This window comes from Somniosus microcephalus, chromosome 31 (assembly GCF_052327205.1).
Source record: "Somniosus microcephalus isolate GS21.2 chromosome 31, FLI_Smic_1.0, whole genome shotgun sequence".
NCBI lineage: Eukaryota > Metazoa > Chordata > Chondrichthyes > Squaliformes > Somniosidae > Somniosus > Somniosus microcephalus.
The window spans coordinates 1412922-1433561 of NC_141017.1; positions in this window are offsets into that span (position 1 = coordinate 1412922).

Below are 20640 nucleotides of genomic sequence, written 5' to 3' on the forward strand. Positions count from 1 at the left end.
AATCAGTTTGGGTGGAGCTAAGAAACAGCAAAGGGCGGAAAACATTGGTGGGAGTTGTGTATAGGCCACCAAACAGTAGTGGTAATGTAGGCATAGTATCAATCAAGAGATTAGAAGTGCATGTAACAAGGGCAATACGGTAATCATGGGGGACTTTAATCTACATATTGACTGGGCAAATCAAATTACCACTAATGGTATGGAGGATGAATCTTGGAATGCATGCGAGATGGTTTCCTGGATCAGTATGTGGAGGAACCAACCAGGGAACAGGCTATAATGGATCTGGTACTGTGTAATGAGAAAGGGCTAATCAATAATCTTGTGGTAAAGGGGCCTTTAGGGACAAGTGACCATAATATAATTGAATTTTACATTAGGTTTGAGAGTGATTTAGTCCAATCTGAAACTAAGGTCTTCAATCTAAACAGAGGAAACTACAGGGGTATGAGGGACAAGTTGGCCATGGTAGATTGGGAGACTACACTAAAAGGTATGAAGGTGGACATACAATGGCTAATATTCAAGGAAATAATGCATAATTTGCAACAAACTTATATTCCTCTAGGGCATAGAAACCCAAAAGGAAAAGTGATCCAACCATGGCTAACAAAAGAAATTAAAGCTAGTTTTAAGTCAAAGGAGGAAGCTTATAAAGTTGCCAGAAAAAGTGATCAGCTTGAGGATTGGGATCTTTTTCGAAATCAGAAAAAGGGGGAACCAAGAAATTGATAAAGAAAGGGAAAATGGAATGTGAGCACAAACTAGCGAAAAATATAAAAACGGATTGTAAAAGCTTCTATAGGTATGTGAAAAGGAAAAGACTGGCGAAGGTAAATGTAGGTCCTTTACAGTCAGAGATGGGAGAATTTATAATGGAGAATGAGGAAATGGCAGAGAAATTAAATAAATACTTTGTTTCTGTCTTCAGGGAGGAAGATACAAAAAACCTCCCAGAAATACGAGAAAACCAAGGGTGTGGTGAGAATGAGGAACTTAAAGAAATTATTATTAGTAAAAAAACAATGCTAGCAAAATTAATGGGGCTAAAAGTCGATAAATCCCAAGGACCGGATGACCTACATCCTAGGGTTTTGAATATTGGGATAGTGGACGCATTGGTTGTCATCTTCCAAAATTCTATTGATTCTGGAACGGTTCCTGCAGATTGGAGGATAGCTATTTAAGAAAGGAGGGAGAGAGAAAACGGGGAACTACAGACCTGTTAGCCTCACATCAATAATTGGGAAAATGCTGGAATCTATTATAAAGGATGCAATAACTGGGCACTTAGAAACTAATACAGGTAGACTATCCTTTATCCGAAAACCTCGGGACCAGCTGTGTTTCGGTTTTCTGAAAATTTCGGATTTCGGAAGGTATTTTATAAGACTGGGAAATTTGTCAGGGGTGGGTCGGCGGGGGTCCACGGGGGGGTCGGCGGGGGGTCGGGGGTGGGGGTCGGCGGTGGGGGTTGGCGGGAGTCGGGGTTGGCGGGGGGGTCGGCGGGGGTCCGCGGGGGGGTCGGCGGGAGTCGGGGTCGGCGGGGTCCGCGGGGGGGTCGGCGGGAGTCGGGGTCGGCGGGGGTCGGGGTCGGCGGGGGGTCGTCGGCGGGAGTCGGGGTCGTGCGCACGACTTACGCTGACCTTCTGCTCAACGTAAGTTGTGCGCCACTCTGGTCATGTCGTGCGCACGACTTACGCTGAACGAAAAAACCTTCGGTTTTTAGAGGGTTTCGGTTTTCGGAAGTTTGGATAAAAGGTAGTCTACCTGTAGTAAGATTGGGCAGAGTCAACATGGATTTATGAAAGGGAAATCCTGTTTGACAAACCTATTGGAGCTCTTTGAGGATGTAACTGGTGGAGTAGATAAATGGGAACCGGTAGATGTGGTGAATCTGGATTTTCAGAAGGCCTTCGATAAGGTCCCACACAAGAGGTTGGTGAACAAAATTAGGGCACATGGAATTTGGGGTAATATACTAGCATGGATTGAGAATTGGTTAACAGACAGAAAACAAAGAGTAGGGATAAACAGGTCTTTTTCATGATGGCAGGCTGTGACTAGTGGGGTACCGCAAGGATCGGTGCTTGGGCCCCAGCTATTCACAATCTATATCAATGATTTGGATGAAGGGACTAAATGTAACATTTCCAAATTTGCTGATGATACAAAGCTAGGTGGCAGTATCAATTGTGAAGAGGATATGAAGAGGCTTCAAGGGGATCTCGACAGGCTCAGTGAGTGGGCGAGATCTTGGCAGATGGAATATAATGTGGATAAATGTGAAGTTATCCATTTTGGTGGAAAAAACAGGAAGGCAGAGTATTTCCTAAATGGTGAAAGATTAGGGAATGCAGATGCTCAAAGGAACCTGGGTGCCCTTGTACATGAGTCACTGAAAGTGAATGTGTAGGTGTAGCAAGTCATTAGGAAGGCAAATGGTATGCTGGCCTTCATTACAAGAGAATTTGAGTACAAGAGTAAAGAAGGATTACTCCAATTATATAGGGCCTCAGTGAGACCACACCTGGAGTAGTGTGTACAATTTTGGTCTCCTTACCTAAGGAAGGATATACTTGCCATAGAGGGAGTGCAATGAAGGTTCACGAGATTGATCCCTGGGATGGCGGGACTGCCGTATGAGAAGAGATTGAGTAAACTAGGCCTGTATTCTCTTGAATTCAGAAGAATGAGAGGGGATCTCATTGCAGCATACAAAATTATTACAGGGTTTGATAGGGTGGATGCTGGGAGAATGTTTCCCTTAGCTGGGGAGTCTCGAACCAGGGACCACAGCCTCAGGATAAAGGATAGGCCATTCAGGACTGAGATGAGAAGAAATGTCTTTCTGACTAGTAAAGGCATCAAGGGATATGATGATAGGGCCGGTGAATGGAGTTGAGGCAGAAGATCAGCCATGATCTCTATGAATGGCGGAGTAGGCTCGAAGGACCGAATGGTCTACTCCTGCTCCTATTTCTTATGTTCTTATGTTCTTATAAGGAACATCTGCCCTGGTAAAGATGACATAAAATAAGGAACACCTGCCCTTCACATCGTTTTTATATGGTCAACCCAGGACACCTGCAGATGAGACAAGATTCTGGGATATTACAAGCTGATGTAGCAGTAAAGAATTGCAGAGGTCGGCAGAAAGATGAATAGGGATAATTAACTTGCATCAGCAGAAAACCTTAAAGGAAATACCACTGAAAAAGGGTATAAATATTGAAGTTTCAAATGAGATATCAGACTCGCTTTAATTGGGCAAAGCGATTCTCGGCTTCAGAGGCGGCTCTGTAGTCTCCAACTCTTTGTACCTCGGGGAGCAAAGGTATTTGATATTGATGGATATCCTTTAAGAAATGTAATACTGTAGTGAAGTTAAGATTTAAAAGTAAGCTTCTCTGTTAATAATAAGGCAGTATTGTATTCTCTTTTTAGAAGTGTAAACATTGCAATTGACTGATTCACCAACTGTAAATTGCATGTTGGTTCTTTTAATAAATCTTTATATATTTTTAGAATTGTCTCACATAAGTCTTCTGTATCAATAACTCGCAAACTCAATCTCTGTACACTCTTTGGTGAAGAGCTACAGAATTCAGAGGGAGATTTCAGGACCCTCATAATATCCCGGGTGTTACAGCCTTGCTGAACTTATTAAAACGCTATCTGGAGGACGGTAACATTCTCGGGTTGTTCTTTTCCTTTAGGGACAGATAGCCCGGATCTTTAGACCTAATTAAGCGTCTTTAGGATTCGACTACCTCAAACTTTAGTTGAAAGTGAACGTCTGAAAAATACGCCTGATCCGGGGTAGCCCGAAAGGGGCTAGGACTAGTAAATATCTAATCCATGTTGTACCTGCCCTGGGAGTGTTTGGTCGGACAGTGTAGAGGGAGCTTAACTCTTTATCTAATCTGTGCTGTTCCTGCCCTGGGAGTGTTTGTTGGGACAGTGTAGAGGGAGCTTTACTTTGTATGTTACCCATGCTGCAACAATCCTGGGTGAGTTGAACGGGCAGTGTAAAGGTAGATTACTGCTTAATTAAACCATGCTTTACCTGTCGAAGGAGTGTTTGACGGGGCAGTGTACAGGGAGCTTTACTCTGTATCTAACCCGTGCTGTACCTGCCCTGGGAGTGTTTGATGGGACAGTTTAGAGGGAGCTTTACTCTGCATCTAACCCGTGCTGTACCTGCCCTGGGAGTGTTTGATGGGACAGTGCAGAGGGAGCTTTACTCTGTAACTAACCTGTGCTGTACCTGCCCTGGGATTGTTTGATGGGACAGTGTAGAGGGAGCTTTACTCTCTATCTAACCCACGTTGTATCTGCCCTAGGAGTGTTTGATGGGACAGAGTAGAGGGATCTTTACTCTGTATCTAACCCATGGTGTATCTGCCCTGGGAGTATTTGATGGGACAGTGTAGAGGGATCTTTACTCTGTATCTAACCCATGCTGTATCTGCCCTGGGAGTGTTTGATGGGACAGTGTAGAGGCAGCTTTACTCTGTGTCTAACCCATGCTGTACCTGCCCTGAGAGTATTTGATGGGACAGTGTAGAGGGATCTTTACTCTGTATCTAACCCGTGCTGTACCTGCCCTGGGAGTATTTGATGGGACAGTGTAGAGGGATCTTTACTCTGTATCTAACCCGTGCTGTAACTGCCCTGGGAGTGTTTGATGGGACAGTGTAGACGCAGCTTTACTCTGTATGTAACCCACGCTGTACCTGCCCTGGAAGTATTTGATGGGACAATGTAGAGGGATCTTTACGCTGTATCTAACCCGCACTGTACCTGCCCTGGGAGTGTTTGATGGGACAGTGTAGAGGGTTCTTTACTCTGTATCTAACCTGTGCTGTACCTGCCCTGGGAGTCTTTGATGGGACAGTGTAGACGGAGCTTTACTCTGTATCTAACCTGTGCTGTACCTGCCCTGGGAGTGTTTGATGGGACCGTGTAGAGGGAGCTTTAATCTGTATCTAACCCGTGCTGTACCTGCCCTGGGAGTGTTTGATGGGACAGTGTCGAGGGAGCTTTACTCTGTATCTAACCCGTGCTGTACCTGCCCCGGGAGTGTTTGATGGGACAGTGTACAGGGAGCTTTACTCTTTATCGAACTTGTGCTGTACGTGCCCTGGGAGTGTTTGATGGGACAGTGTAGAGGGAGCTTGGCTCTGTATCTAACCCGTGCTGTACCTGCCCCGGGAGTGTTTGATGGGACAGTGTAGAGGGAGCTTGGCTCTGTATCTAACCCGTGCTGTACCTGCCCCGGGAGTGTTTGATGGGACAGTGTCGAGGGAGCTTTACTCTGTATCTAACCCGTGCTGTACCTGCCCTGGGAGTGTTTGATGGGACAGTGTAGACGGAGCTTTACTCTGTATCTAACCTGTGCTGTACCTGCCCTGGGAGTGTTTGATGGGACCGTGTAGAGGGAGCTTTAATCTGTATCTAACCCGTGCTGTACCTGCCCTGGGAGTGTTTGATGGGACAGTGTCGAGGGAGCGTTACTCTGTATCTAACCCGTGCTGTACCTGCCCTGGGAGTGTTTGATGGGACAGTGTAGAGGGAGCTTTACTCTTTATCTAACCCATGCTGTACCTGCCCTGGGAGTGTTTGATGGGACAGTGTAGAGGGAGCTTGGCTCTGTATCTAACCCGTGCTGTATCTGCCCCGGGAGTGTTTGATGGGACAGTGTAGAGGGAGCTTGGCTCTGTATCTAACCCGTGCTGTACCTGCCGGGGGAGTGTTTGATGGGACAGTGTCGAGGGAGCTTTACTCTGTATCTAACCCGTGCTGTACCTGCCCTGGGAGTGTTTGATGGGACAGTGTAGAGGGAGCTTTACTCTGTATCTAACCCGTGCTGTACCTGCCCTGGGAGTGTTTGATGGGACAGTGTAGAGGGAGCTTTACTCTGTATCTAACCCGTGCTGTACCTGCCCTGGGAGTGTTTGATGGGACAGTGTAGAGGGAGCTTTACTCTTTATCGAACTTGTGCTGTACGTGCCCTGGGAGTGTTTGATGGGGCAGTGTAGAGGGAGCTTTACTCTGTATCTAACCCGTGCTGTACCTGCCCTGGGAGTGTTTGATGGGACAGTGTCGAGGGAGCTTTACTCTGTATCTAACCCGTGCTGTACCTGCCCTGGGAGTGTTTGATGGGACAGTGTAGAGGGAGCTTTACTCTGTATCTAACACCGTGCTGTACCTGCCCTGGGAGTGTTTGATGGGACAGTGTAGAGGGAGCTTTACTCTGTATCTAACCCGCACTGTACCTGCCCTGGGAGTGTTTGATGGGACAGTGTAGAGGGTTCTTTACTCTGTATCTAACCTGTGCTGTACCTGCCCTGGGAGTGTTTGATGGGACAGTGTAGACGGAGCTTTACTCTGTATCTAACCTGTGCTGTACCTGCCCTGGGAGTGTTTGATGGGACCGTGTAGAGGGAGATTTACTCAGTATCTAACCCGTGCTGTACCTGCCCTGGGAGTGTTTGATGGGACAGTTCAGAGGGAGCTTTACTCTGTATCTAACCCGTGCTGTACCTGCCCTGGGAATGTTTGATGGGACAGTGCAGAGGGAGCTTTACTCTGTAACTAACCTGTGCTGTACCTGCCCTGGGATTGTTTGATGGGACAGTGTAGAGGGAGCTTTACTCTCTATCTAACCCACGTTGTATCTGCCCTAGGAGTGCTTGATGGGACAGAGTAGAGGGATCTTTACTCTGTATCTAACCCATGGTGTATCTGCCCTGGGAGTATTTGATGGGACAGTGTAGAGGGATCTTTACTCTGTATCTAACCCATGCTGTATCTGCCCTGGGAGTGTTTGATGGGACAGTGTAGAGGCAGCTTTACTCTGTGTCTAACCCATGCTGTACCTGCCCTGGGAGTATTTGATGGGACAGTGTAGAGGGATCTTTACTCTGTATCTAACCCGTGCTGTACCTGCCCTGGGAGTATTTGATGGGACAGTGTAGAGGGATCTTTACTCTGTATCTAACCCGTGCTGTACCTGCCCTGGGAGTGTTTGATGGGACAGTGTAGACGCAGCTTTACTCTGTATGTAACCCATGCTGTACCTGCCCTGGAAGTATTTGATGGGACAATGTAGAGGGATCTTTACGCTGTATCTAACCCGCACTGTACCTGCCCTGGGAGTGTTTGATGGGACAGTGTAGATGGTTCTTTACTCTGTATCTAACCTGTGCTGTACCTGCCCTGGGAGTGTTTGATGGGACAGTGTAGACGGAGCTTTACTCTGTATCTAACCTGTGCTGTACCTGCCCTGGGAGTGTTTGATGGGACCGTGTAGAGGGAGCTTTAATCTGTATCTAACCCGTGCTGTACCTGCCCCGGGAGTGTTTGATGGGACAGTGTAGAGGGAGCTTTACTCTTTATCGAACTTGTGCTGTACGTGCCCTGGGAGTGTTTGATGGGACAGTGTAGAGGGAGCTTGGCTCTGTATCTAACCCGTGCTGTACCTGCCCCGGGAGTGTTTGATGGGACAGTGTCGAGGGAGCTTTACTCTGTATCTAACCCGTGCTGTACCTGCCCTGGGAGTGTTTGATGGGACAGTGCAGAGGGAGCTTTACTCTGTATCTAACCCATGCTGTACCTGCCCTAGGAGTGTTTGATGGGACAGTGTAGAGGGAGCTTTACTCTGTATCTAACCGATGCTGTATCTGCCCTGGGAGTGTTTGATGGGACAGTGTAGAGGGAGCTTGGCTCTGTATCTAACCCGTGCTGTATCTGCCCCGGGAGTGTTTGATGGGACAGTGTAGAGGGAGCTTGGCTCTGTATCTAACCCGTGCTGTACCTGCCCCGGGAGTGTTTGATGGGACAGTGTCGAGGGAGCTTTACTCTGTATCTAACCCGTGCTGTACCTGCCCTGGGAGTGTTTGATGGGACAGTGTAGAGGGAGCTTTACTCTGTATCTAACCCGTGCTATACCTGCCCTGGGAGTGTTTGATGGGACAGTGTAGAGGGAGCTTGGCTCTGTATCTAACCCATGCTGTACCTGCCGTGGGAGTGTTTGATGGGACAGTGTCGAGGGAGCTTTACTCTTTATCGAACTTGTGCTGTACGTGCCCTGGGAGTGTTTGATGGGACAGTGTCGAGGGAGCTTTACTCTGTATCTAACCCGTGCTGTACCTGCCCTGGGAGTGTTTGATGGGACAGTGTAGAGGGAGCTTTACTCTGTATCTAACCCGTGCTGTACCTGCCCTGGGAGTGTTTGATGGGACAGTGTAGAGGGAGCTTTACTCTGTATCTAACCCCGTGCTGTACCTGCCCTGGGAGTGTTTGATGGGGCAGTGTAGAGGGAGCTTTACTCTGTATCTAACCCGTGCTGTACCTGCCCTGGGAGTGTTTGATGGGACAGTGTCGAGGGAGCTTTACTCTGTATCTAACCCGTGCTGTTCCTGCCCTAGGAGTGTTTGATGGGACAGTGTAGAGGGAGCTTTACTCTGTATCTAACCCCGTGCTGTACCTGCCCTGGGAGTGTTTGATGGGACAGTGTAGAGGGAGCTTTACTCTGTATCTAACCCGCACTGTACCTGCCCTGGGAGTGTTTGATGGGACAGTGTAGAGGGTTCTTTACTCTGTTTCTAACCTGTGCTGCACCTGCCCTGGGAGTGTTTGATGGGACAGTGTAGACGGAGCTTTACTCTGTATCTAACCTGTGCTGTACCTGCCCTGGGAGTGTTTGATGGGACCGTGTAGAGGGAGCTTTAATCTGTATCTAACCCGTGCTGTACCTGCCCTGGGAGTGTTTGATGGGACAGTGTCGAGGGAGCTTTACTCTGTATCTAACCCGTGCTGTACCTGCCCCGGGAGTGTTTGATGGGACAGTGTAGAGGGAGCTTTACTCTTTATCGAACTTGTGCTGTACGTGCCCTGGGAGTGTTTGATGGGACAGTGTAGAGGGAGCTTGGCTCTGTATCTAACCCGTGCTGTACCTGCCCCGGGAGTGTTTGATGGGACAGTGTAGAGGGAGCTTGGCTCTGTATCTAACCCGTGCTGTACCTGCCCCGGGAGTGTTTGATGGGACAGTGTCGAGGGAGCTTTACTCTGTATCTAACCCCGTGCTGTACATGCCTTGGGAGTGTTTGATGGGACAGTGTAGAGGGAGCTTTACTCTGTATCTAACCCGTGCTGTACCTGCCCTGGGAGTGTTTGATGGGACAGTGTAGAGGGAGCTTTACTCGGTATCTAACCCATGCTGTACCTGCCATGGGAGTGTTTGATGGGACAGAGTAGAGGGATCTTTACTCTGTATCTAACCCGTGCTGTACCTGCCCTGGGAGTGTTTGATGGGACAGTGTAGACGCAGCTTTACTCTGTATGTAACCCATGCTGTATCTGCCCTGGAAGTATTTGATGGGACAGTGTAGAGGGATCTTTACGCTGTATCTAACCCGCACTGTACCTGCCCTGGGAGTGTTTGATGGGACAGTGTAGAGGGTTCTTTACTCTGTATCTAACCTGTGCTGTACCTGCCCTGGGAGTGTTTGATGGGACAGTGTAGACGGAGCTTTACTCTGTATCTAACCCGTGCTGTACCTGCATTGGAGTGTTTGATGGGACAATGTAGACGGAGCTTTACTCGGCGGGTCGGGTACGATCGGTGGCATGTCGGGGACGATCCGTGGCAGGTCGGGTGCGATCGGTGCCCAGTCGGGTGCGATCGGTGGCGGGTCGGGTGCGATCGGTGGCAGGTCAGACGAAGTCGGTGGCGGGTTGGTTACAATCGGTGGCGCGTCGGGTGAGATCGGTGGTGGGTCGGGTATGATCGGTTGCGGGTCGGGCGCGATCGGTGGTGAGTCGGGCGCAATCGGTGGCGGGTCGGGTGCGATCGGTGCCGGGTCGGGTGCGATCGGTGCCGGCTTGGGTGCGATCAGTGACAGGTCGGGTGCGTTCGGTGGCGGGTCGGGTACGATCGGCGGCAGGTCGGGTGAGGTTGGTGGCGGGTCGGGTACAATCAGTGGCGGGTCGAGCGAGATCAGTGGCGGGTTGGGTGCGATCGGTGCCAGGTTGGGCATGATCGGTGGCGGGTCGGGTACAATCGGTGGCGGGTCGGGCGAGATCGGTGGCGGGTTGGGTGCGATCGGTGCCGGGTCGGGCGTGATCGGTGGCGGGTCGGGTGCGGTCGGTGCCGGGTCGGGCGTGATCAGTGGCGGGTTGGGCGCGATCGGTGGCGGGTCGGGTGCGATCGGTGGCGGGTCGGGTGGGAAAGTTGTTATTTTTGACAGTGGGTCAGGAACCCGCTGTCATCTCACTCCCACGCGCCTTTCCCCCCCAGCGCGTTTGTCATCTCAGAGCCGACCCGACCGGCAGCAGCGGGCGACCCAATTGTGATGATTATCAGGTAGTTTACAGGCTCTTGAGCCTTTTTTCACTTACTTTTTAAATTTCACTGCATGGCCACGGGATTCACAGCTCGGGAAGCACGTCTGTCAACATGAGGTGGGAGTTCAATGGCCATTGCTCCAGCTGATTTCTCGATAGCATGAAATGTACGGTAAAAGCTCCCACCTGACAGATGATCACTTTCCTCAGGCAGAAGCTGTTGTTCAGTCCATTTCCAGCACAGATTCTGCAGACTGCAAGTGTTTCCAATGTGGAAATATAGAAAAAGGGGCAACTATAGATTGCAAGGCTTGCTGGGATATTATATTTGGTCAACTTAGAATTAGAGCTTACCTCAGCAACTAATATCAGACAAGCTGTCAGCAGTTGTAACAACAATGAGGATGTGATAACCGAAACCAGACACAACAATGAGTAAGGGTCGAGAAAAGGCTAGTCCCTAGAAGGAGATGGTAACTGTTACTAGGCAGAGATGAGTGTTGATTTGATAACACTGTTAAAGTGGTTAATTAGATAAGAATAACATCGCTGAGGAACTTGTTTACTTAAGTGCATAAATATGCTGTGATTACTGATGATTTTCGGAGTTGCTAGCCTAGCCCTTGACTAGGCACTCTCCCCTTGTGCACAAGTAAAATAAACTAACAATCTGACGGTACTGCTTGTGTGTTAGAGTCTTACTCGGAGTCGAGATTTCGACACCAGCAAAGTCTCCATCCAGCATCACCTCATTGGAAGAACGTCTCTCGCCATTGACAGATTGCTTCTGTCATCTGTATTGCACCTGCCATCTATTCCATCAACATGTGTGCCCTTTATACATAAGAACATAAGAAGTAGGAGCAGGAGTAGGCCATACGGCCCCTCGGGCCTGCTCCGCCATTCAATAGGATCATGGCTGATCCGAATCTAGACTCACGTCCACTTCCCTGCCCTCTCCCCGTAACCCCTAATTCCCTTATCTGCTAGGAAACTGTCTATCTCCATTTTAAATTTATTTAATGTTGCAGCTTCCGCAGCTCTCTGGGGTGGCAAATTCCATAGATTTACTACCCTCTGAGTGAAGAAGTTTCTCCTCATCTCAGTTTCACCTTGGTCCTCTGAATCCCACCACGATCAGCACCAACACCAGCAGCACCAACAACAACACCAACCTTCTCCGCAATCACTTGATGCTGCACAGGACAGAGGGCATCAGCATCCGAGCATATTGCTGCCCGGGAGACCAGGGATAGTTAACTTTATGCTGTACACCCATATGGGTGCCACATGATGCGCCAGGTTGGCACCACCCCACACCAACACCATAGAGCATCCCTACAATGACCAAGCCATTCCTTTCACACTCATCGCCATTGCGGGGGTACCATTATGTCTCACCATTCACAGCAACTCACTAAAGCCACTTCCAAAGGTGCACATAAATCTGTCCAAGACCAGAAAGTGTTGAAAATAAAGATATTTATGTTTGACACCACATTAACAGAAATGTTACATGAACATTGGATAAAACACCCAAGTGGCTACCCTTGTGTGTTGTTAGTTGGTATGATTGCAGTAGGATGAGGGTGAGTGTGAGGGGTGGCAAGTAAGATGGGTATGTGATAATGTAGATAGAGTGAGAGGGATGAGTGCAAGGTATGTTAGTGTGAGTAAGGATGTGCAAGAGTAGGGTAGGGAAGGCAGAGTGATGGGGATGTGATGAGAGGCACAGCAGGGTGAGGTTGAGTGTGGCTTTGCAGTAACGTTTCCTGATCTAATGAGATCATTGAAGCATTTCTGACACTGCTCCCAGGTTGCCCTGAACACATCCCTGCTTGTGACCTCCTCAGCAATCTGCAACCAGGCTGTCTTGGTCTCCTGGGTGGAAGGGAAGAGGACCTCCCTGTGTGCTGTGTCTCCCTTCATCAGCATATAGAGGGAGGCATCGGAGAGCCTGGGTGCAGCCCTCTGCCTCTGTGCAGTCATTGTCAGTGTTTGTAGCACGCCAATGTTGTAGTGCACTGTCAGCACTATGTTAGATTAAACTTCAAATGTAATGTGGCCATGGTCCCTTTAAGGATCCCAACTGAAAACATGTCATGAATTATGTCACCAGACCCACTCCATTTAATTGGGCTAGGTAACACACTGGGTGGGCTTAATAGCCCCCATTAAGGTAAGTTCATTTTCAGCAGTGGGATGGAGCCAGCAGTGGGGTCGCAACCCGCCACGGACACCGCCCAGGTAGGCAAAATCCCAGCCTACGTTTCTGTGCTGGACTCCACTGGATTACACCGTAAGACTCATCTGCTGTGTCTCTGATACTGCTGCTAAAAACTTAAAGTAACCTTTGGCCATCTACAGCCCTCCCCCGCTGCTGCTGTTCCCTGCTGGGCTGGGTTTGACTCGTTTTTCAGCTTTGTTGGTTGCTGGCTAGTGGTTTTACATTTCTCCGCCGCTTCTGATCTAGGGTGACCTCCAACTTCACGTCAACGTTGCTATCATCTATCTGCACTGCAACTGATTCTGCACATTTCCTGGATTCTCATTCCTACGGAAATAACCTCCATCCTCCAATTCTCTACCTTTTAAATAGCTTCTGGATTTCACTCACCCGCTACACCTGTCTCCGAACTTGGACAACAGTTCATCAATGCTCCATGCCGACTCCACCCTAACTACGTTAACTTTATCCCTCTATGGGACCTCTGACTTTAACTCTGGACTCCCTCCTACTGTCTCGTACCTATTGCCTGTTACTACCAGGAAATATGGATCCCAATAATTGCTACACAACCAGGTCTATGTAACTTGAAATAACAACAGAAAATGCTGGAAAAACTCAGCAGGCCAGGCAACATCCGTGGAGAGAGAAATAGAGTCAACGTTTCAGGTCGAAACCCTTCGTCAAGACTGAAAAAGCACCGGAAATGAAACCGATTAAAAGGCCAGTTTGGGGGCTGGAAAATGAGGATGTGAGAACAAAAGAGAAGGGAAGAGACATTAAGAGGTATTCAAAACCAGACGAGATGGTGATCGGACTAGTGGAGACAAAAGACGGCTCTAGATTAGCTGTGAAATGCGCTGGCAGAATGGGAGACAGCTGCCATGTGGGAGAGAGAAAAAGGGGGAAGGGCACAAAACAAAGGTGTGGATAAAAAATATATAAAAATATAATAGGGGCCGAGGTTATGATCTGAAATTGTTGAACTCGATATTGAGTCCGGAAGGCTGTAAAGTGCCTAATCGGAAGGTGAGGTGCTGTTCCTCGAGCTTACGCTGGGTTTCCGTGGAACAATGCAAGAGCCCGAGTACGGTGAGGTCTGAGTGGGAATGGGGCGGTGAATTAAAATGACAGGCAACCGGAAGCTCGGGGTCACCCTTACGGACTGAACGGAGGTGTTCCGCAAATCTACATTTGGGCTCCCCAATGTAGAGGAGACCACATCGTGAGCAGCGAATACAGTATACTAGATTGCAAGAAGTACAAGTAAATCGCTGTTTCACCTGGAAGGGGTGTTTGGAGCCCTGGTCAGTGGAAAGGGGGGAGGTAAAAGAGCAGGTGTTGCATCTCCTGCACTTGCACGGGAAGGTGCCGGGCGAAGGGGAAGGGATGCTGGGGGTGACAGAGGAGTGGACTAGGGGGTCTCGGAGGGAGTGGTCCCTACGGAATGCTGAAAGGGGAGGGGAGGGGAAGATGCGTATGGTGGTGGGATCACGTTGGAGGTGGCGGAAATGGCGGAGGATGATCCGTTGAACGTGGAGCCTGGTGGGATGAAAGGTGAGGACAAGGGGAACCCTATCCGGGAGGGAGGGGCAGGGGTGAGGACAGAAGTGCGGGAGACAGAACGGACACGGTTGAGGGCCATGTCAAACACGGTAGAGGGGAATCCTCGGTTAAGGAAAAAGGAAGACATGTCGGAAGCACTGGTATGGAAGGTGGCATCGTCGGAGCAGATACGGCGGAGACGGAGAAACTGGGAGAATGGAATAGAGTCCTTACAGGAGGTGGGGTGGGAGGAAGTGTAGTCCAGGTAGCTGTGGGAGTCAGTGGGCTTGTAGTGTATGTTGGTCAATAACCTATCCCCAGCGATGGAGACGGAGAAGTCGAGGAAGGGAAGGGAAGAGTCAACTATTCCAACGCCAGCCTCCCATCTTCCACCCTCCATAAACTTGAGCTCATCCAAAGCTCTGCTGCCCCGTGTCCTAACTCGCACCGAGTCCGGTTCACCCATCACCCTGTGCTCACTGCCCCGTGTCCTAACTCGCACCGAGTCCCGTTCAACCATCACCCCCTGTGCTCGCTGCCCCGTGTCCTAACTCGCACCAAGTCCCGTTCACCCATCACCCCCAGTGCTCACTGCCCCGTGTCCTAACTCGCACCAAGTCCCGTTCACCCATCACCCCCTGTGCTCACTGCCCCGTGTCCTAACTCGCACCGAGTCCCGTTCAACCATCACCCCTGTGCTCGCTGCCCCGTGTCCTAACTCACACCGAGTCCCGTTCACCCATCACCCCCTGTGCTCACTGCCCCGTGTCCTAACTCGCACCGAGTCCCGTTCACCCATCACCCCCTGTGCTCGCTGCCCCGTGTCCTAACTCACACCCAGTCCCGTTCACCCATCACCCCTGTGCTCACTGCCCCATGTCCTAACTCGCACTGAGTCCCGTTCACCCATCACCCCTGTGCTCGCTGCCCGTGTCCTAACTCGCACCGAGTCCCGTTCACCCATCACCCCTGTGCTCGCTGCCCCGTGTCCTAACTCGCACCGAGTCCCGTTCACCCATCACCCCTGTGCTCGCTGCCCTGTGTCCTAACTCGCACCGAGTCCCGTTCACCCATCACCCCTGTGCTCACTGCCCCGTGTCCTAACTCGCACCTAGTCCCGTTCACCCATCACCCCTGTGCTCACTGCCCCATGTCCTAACTCGCACCGAGTCCCGTTCACCCATCACCCCTGTGCTCACTGCCCCATGTCCTAACTCACACCGAGTCCCGTTCACCCATCACCCCCTGTGCTCGCTGCCCCGTGTCCTAACTCGCACCGAGTCCCGTTCACCCATCACCCCCTGTGCTCACTGCCCCGTGTCCTAACTCGCACCGAGTCCCCTTCACCCATCACCCCCTGTGCTCGCTGCCCCGTGTCCTAACTCGCACCGAGTCCTGTTCACCCATCACCCCTGTGCTCGCTGCCCCGTGTCCTAACTCGCACCGAGTCCTGTTCACCCATCACCCCTGTGCTCGCTGCCCCGTGTCCTAACTCGCACCGAGCCCCGTTCACCCATCACCCCTGTGCTCGCTGCCCGTGTCCTAACTCGCACCGAGTCCCGTTCACCCATCACCACTGTGCTCGCTGACGACATTGGATCCCGGTTAAGCAACACCTCGATTTCAAAATTCTCATCATTGTTTCAAATCCCTCCATGGCCTCGCCCCTCCCTAGCTCTGTAATCTTCTCCAGCCCCACAGAATTAGACGAGCGAGGTGTCTGCGCTCCTGTAATTTTGGCCTTTTGAACATCCCCGGTTTTAATCGTTGTACCATTGGCAGCCGTGCCTTCAGCTGCCTGGATACTAAGCTCTGGAATTCCCCCCCTAAACCTCTCCACCTCGCTACCACTCTTTCCTCCTTTAAGATACTCCTTAAAACCTACCTCTTTGACCAAGCTTTTGCACATCTGCCCTAATTCATCCTTATGTGGCTCGGTGTCAAGTTCAGTTTTATAATCCTTGGGATGTTTTATTACATTAAAGGCGCTGTATAAATACAGGTTGCTGTTGTTGAGAAGGCAGTGTTTATAAGAATTCAGTCGCGTATCCCTGTCCTTCACCTCAACTCAAATCGGCGTATTTAAAAAAAATTCCAAGATTTCAGCATTCCTGGATTCAGGCTGCCTTGGCTATATAGTCTGGAGAAGGGTCAGACGGCCTGGGTTATATAGTCTGGAGAGGGGTCAGACGGCCTGGGTTATATAGTCTGGAGAAGGGTCAGACAGCCTGGGTTATATAGTCTGGAGAGGGGTCCGACGGCCTGGGTTATATAGTCTGGAGAGGGGTCAGACGGCCTGGGTTATATAGTCTGGAGAAGGGTCAGACAGCCTGGGTTATATAGTCTGGAGAAGGGTCAGACTGCCTGGGTTATATAGTCTGGAGAAGGGTCAGACGGCCTGGGTTATATAGTCTGGAGAGGGGTCAGACGGCCTGGGTTATATAGTCTGGAGAAGGGTCAGACAGCCTGGGTTATATAGTCTGGAGAGGGGTCAGACGGCCTGGGTTATATAGTCTGGAGAAGGGTCAGACTGCCTGGGGTTATATAGTCTGGAGAAGGGTCAGACGGCCTGGGTTATATAGTCTGGAGAGGGGTCAGACGGCCTGGGTTATATAGTCTGGAGAGGGGTCAGACGGCCTGGGTTATATAGTCTGGAGAAGGGTCAGACTGCCTGGGGTTATATAGTCTGGAGAAGGGTCAGACGGCCTGGGTTATATAGTCTGGAGAAGGGTCAGACGGCCTGGGTTATATATTCTGGAGAAGGCTCAGACTGCCTGGGTTATGTAGTCTGGAGAAGGGTCAGACGGCCTGGGTTATATAGTCTGGAGAAGGGTCAGACGGCCTGGGTTATATAGTCTGGAGAAGGGTCAGACTGCCTGGGGTTATATAGTCTGGAGAGGGGTCAGACGGCCTGGGTTATATAGTCTGGAGAGGGGTCAGACGGCCTGGGTTATATATTCTGGAGAAGGCTCAGACTGCCTGGGTTATATAGTCTGGAGAAGGGTCAGACAGCCTGGGTTATATAGTCTGGAGAGGGGTCAGACGACCTGGGTTATATAGTCTGGAGAAGGGTCAGACGGCCTGGGTTATATATTCTGGAGAAGGGTCAGGCTGCCTGGGTTATATAGTCTGGAGAAGGGTCAGACGGCCTGGGATTTATAGTCTGGAGAAGGGTCAGACTGCCTGGGTTACATAGTCTGGAGAAGGGTCAGACTGCCTGGGTTATATAGTCTGGAGAGGGGTCAGACGGCCTGGGTTATATAGTCTGGAGAAGGGCCAGACTGCCTGGGTTATATAGTCTGGAGAAGGGTCAGACGGCCTGGGTTATATAGTCTGGAGAAGGGTCAGACTGCCTGGGTTATATAGTCTGGAGAAGGGTCAGACGGCCTGGGTTATATAGTCTGGAGAAGGGCCAGACTGCCTGGGTTATATAGTCTGGAGAGGGGTCAGACTGCCTGGGTTATATAGTCTGGAGAAGGGTCAGACGGCCTGGGTTATATAGTCTGGAGAAGGGTCAGACGGCCTGGGTTATATAGTCTGGAGAGGGGTCAGACTGCCTGGGTTATATAGTCTGGAGAGGGGTCAGACTGCCTGGGTTATATAGTCTGGAGAAGGGTCAGACTGCCTGGGTTATATAGTCTGGAGAAGGGTCAGACGGCCTGGGTTATATAGTCTGGAGAAGGGTCAGACGGCCTGGGTTATATAGTCTGGAGAGGGGTCAGACTGCCTGGGTTATATAGTCTGGAGAGGGGTCAGACTGCCTGGGTTATATAGTCTGGAGAAGGGTCAGACTGCCTGGGTTATATAGTCTGGAGAAGGGTCAGACGGCCTGGGCTATATAGTCTGGAGAAGGGTCAGACTGCCTGGGTTATATAGTCTGGAGAAGGGTCAGACTGCCTGGGGTTATATAGTCTGGAGAAGGGTCAGACGGCCTGGGTTATATAGTCTGGACAAGGGTCAGACGGCCTGGGTTATATAGTCTGGACAAGGGTCAGACTGCCTGGGTTATATAGTCTGGAGAAGGGTCAGACTGCCTGGGTTATATAGTCTGGAGAAGGGTCAGACGGCCTGGGTTATATAGTCTGGAGAAGGGTCAGACTGCCTGGGTTATATAGTCTGGAGAAGGGTCAGACGGCCTGGGTTATATAGTCTGGAGAGGGGTCAGACTGCCTGGGTTATATAGTCTGGAGAGGGGTCAGACTGCCTGGGTTATATAGTCTGGACAAGGGTCAGACGGCCTGGGTTATATAGTCTGGAGAAGGGTCAGACGGCGTCAGAGTCTGTGAATCGAGCTATCTGTGAATTGAGCTGTCTGAGTCTGTGTAATAATAATAATAATAATCAACTTTATTGTCATTGTTAGTGCACAAGTGCAGTACAACGAAATGTAGGCTTGCGGCTCCCGAGAGTGTACATTTAGATTAAAACATTTAAACATTCAACATTCATTTGGCTTGTAATACATTAACATAAACATAACCATAATAAAGTGCATTGGCAGATGTGCAGGCTTTAGAGTTTATTTGTGGAGTTCAGTAGGATGACAGCCCTGGGAAAGAAGCTGTTCCTAAATCTGGTCGTTCAGGTGCGAATGCATCTGTAGCGTATCCCAGATGGCAGGGGGGCGAACAGACTGTGGCTGGGGTGGGTAGGGTCTTTGATGATGGACCGTGACCTCCGTAAACAACGTTTCTGGTATATGTGCTCTATGGTCGGTAGCCGGGTGCCGGTAATGCGTTGGGCAGTTTTGACTACCCGCTGCAGGGCTTTCCGGTCATACCATACTGTGATACAGTTCGTCAGGATGCTCTCTATTGTGCAGCGGTAAAAGTTAGAGAGGATCGGGGTGACAGGTTACATCCCTTCAGCCTCCTTAGGAAATATAGGCGCTGCTGGGCCTTCTTCACCAGAGAGGAGGTATTGAGGGACCAGGAGAGGTCTTCCGTGATGTGGACTCCGAGGAACTTAAAGCTGTCCACCCTTTCCACCACAGCCCCATGGATGTGGATGGGGGTTTGACTTCCGCCTTTAGACTTCCTGAAGTCCACAATGATTTCTTTGGTTTTCTTGATGTTAAGGGCCAGGTTGTTATCGGCGCACCACTTCACGAGATGCTGGACCTCCTCCCTGTAGGCTGACTCATCGTTGTTGGTGATCTGGCCTACCACCGTGGTATCATCCGCAAACTTGATGATGGTGTTGGAACCATGAACCGCCACACAGTCGTGGGTGAAGAGGGAGTAGAGGAGGGGGCTCAGCACACATCCTTGTGGGGCCCCCATGTTCAGGGTCAGGGGGGGAAGGTGTGGTTACGTAATTTGACAGACTGGGGTCTGTTTGTTAGGAAGTCCAGGGTCCAGTTGCAGAGGGAAGTGTTCAGGCCAAGAGTTTGGAGTTTGGTGGCCAGCTTGTTGGGGACGATAGTGTTGAATGCTGAGCTGTAGTCTATGAACAGCATTCTGATGTAGGTCTCTTTACCGTCTAAGTGATTCAGTGCAGAGTGTAGAGCAGTTGTGATTGCATCCTCCGTTGATCTGTTTGCCCGATAGGCAAACTGGTGTTGGTCAAGAGAGGCGGGAACACTGGCTTTGATGTGGGCCAGGACCAGTCTCTCAAAACACTTCATTATGATGGGTGTGAGTGCGACAGGTCGATAGTCGTTCAGACACGCCACAGCCGTTTGCTTTGGCACAGGAATAATGGTAGCGGTCTTGAAGCATGTAGGGACTACTGCCTGGGCCAATGACAGATTGAAGATGGCGGTGAAGACATCAGCCAGCTGATCAGCACATTCCTTGAGTACCCGTCCAGGGATGCTATCAGGTCCAGCAGCCTTACGTGTGTTCACTCCGCGTAGAACACCCCTTACGTCGGAGGTCGACAGAGTGAGCACCTGGTCTTCCGGGGGTGGCAAGGCTTTGGTAGCCGGCTCCCTGTTGTCCCTGTCAAAGCGAGCGTAGAAGTTGTTAAGCTCCTCCGGAAGGGAGGCATCGCTGACCGGGGGGCTGGTGTTTTTACTCTTGTAGTCAGTGATGGACTGGATGCCTTGCCGCATGCGCCGGGGGTCCGAGTTGTTGTGGAAATGATCCTCTATCCGCAGTGTCTGTTTCCTTTTGGCAGTCCTGATACCCTTTTTTAGGTTGGTCCTAGCTGCACTGTAAGCCGCTGCGTCGCCAGATTTAAGTGCTGCGTCGCATGCTTTCAACAGCGAGCGGACCTCCCCGTTCATCCAGGGTTTCTGGTTGGGGTATGTCCTGATATTTTTATGGGTCGTGACGACCTCGACGCAACTGTTAATGTAGAATAGCACTGTGGATGCATATTCCTCGATGTCATTATGGGCAAACATGCTCCAATCCGTGCGTTCGAAGTAATCCTGAAGCTCCGAGACTGCCCCCTCTGGCCATACTTTCACTGATCTCACTGATGTTGTGATGAAATATTTCCATTCATCACTGCCTGTGACTGAGATCGGTTTCAGTGTCATTTCCCTTCCCCCAGACCTCATTGTATTG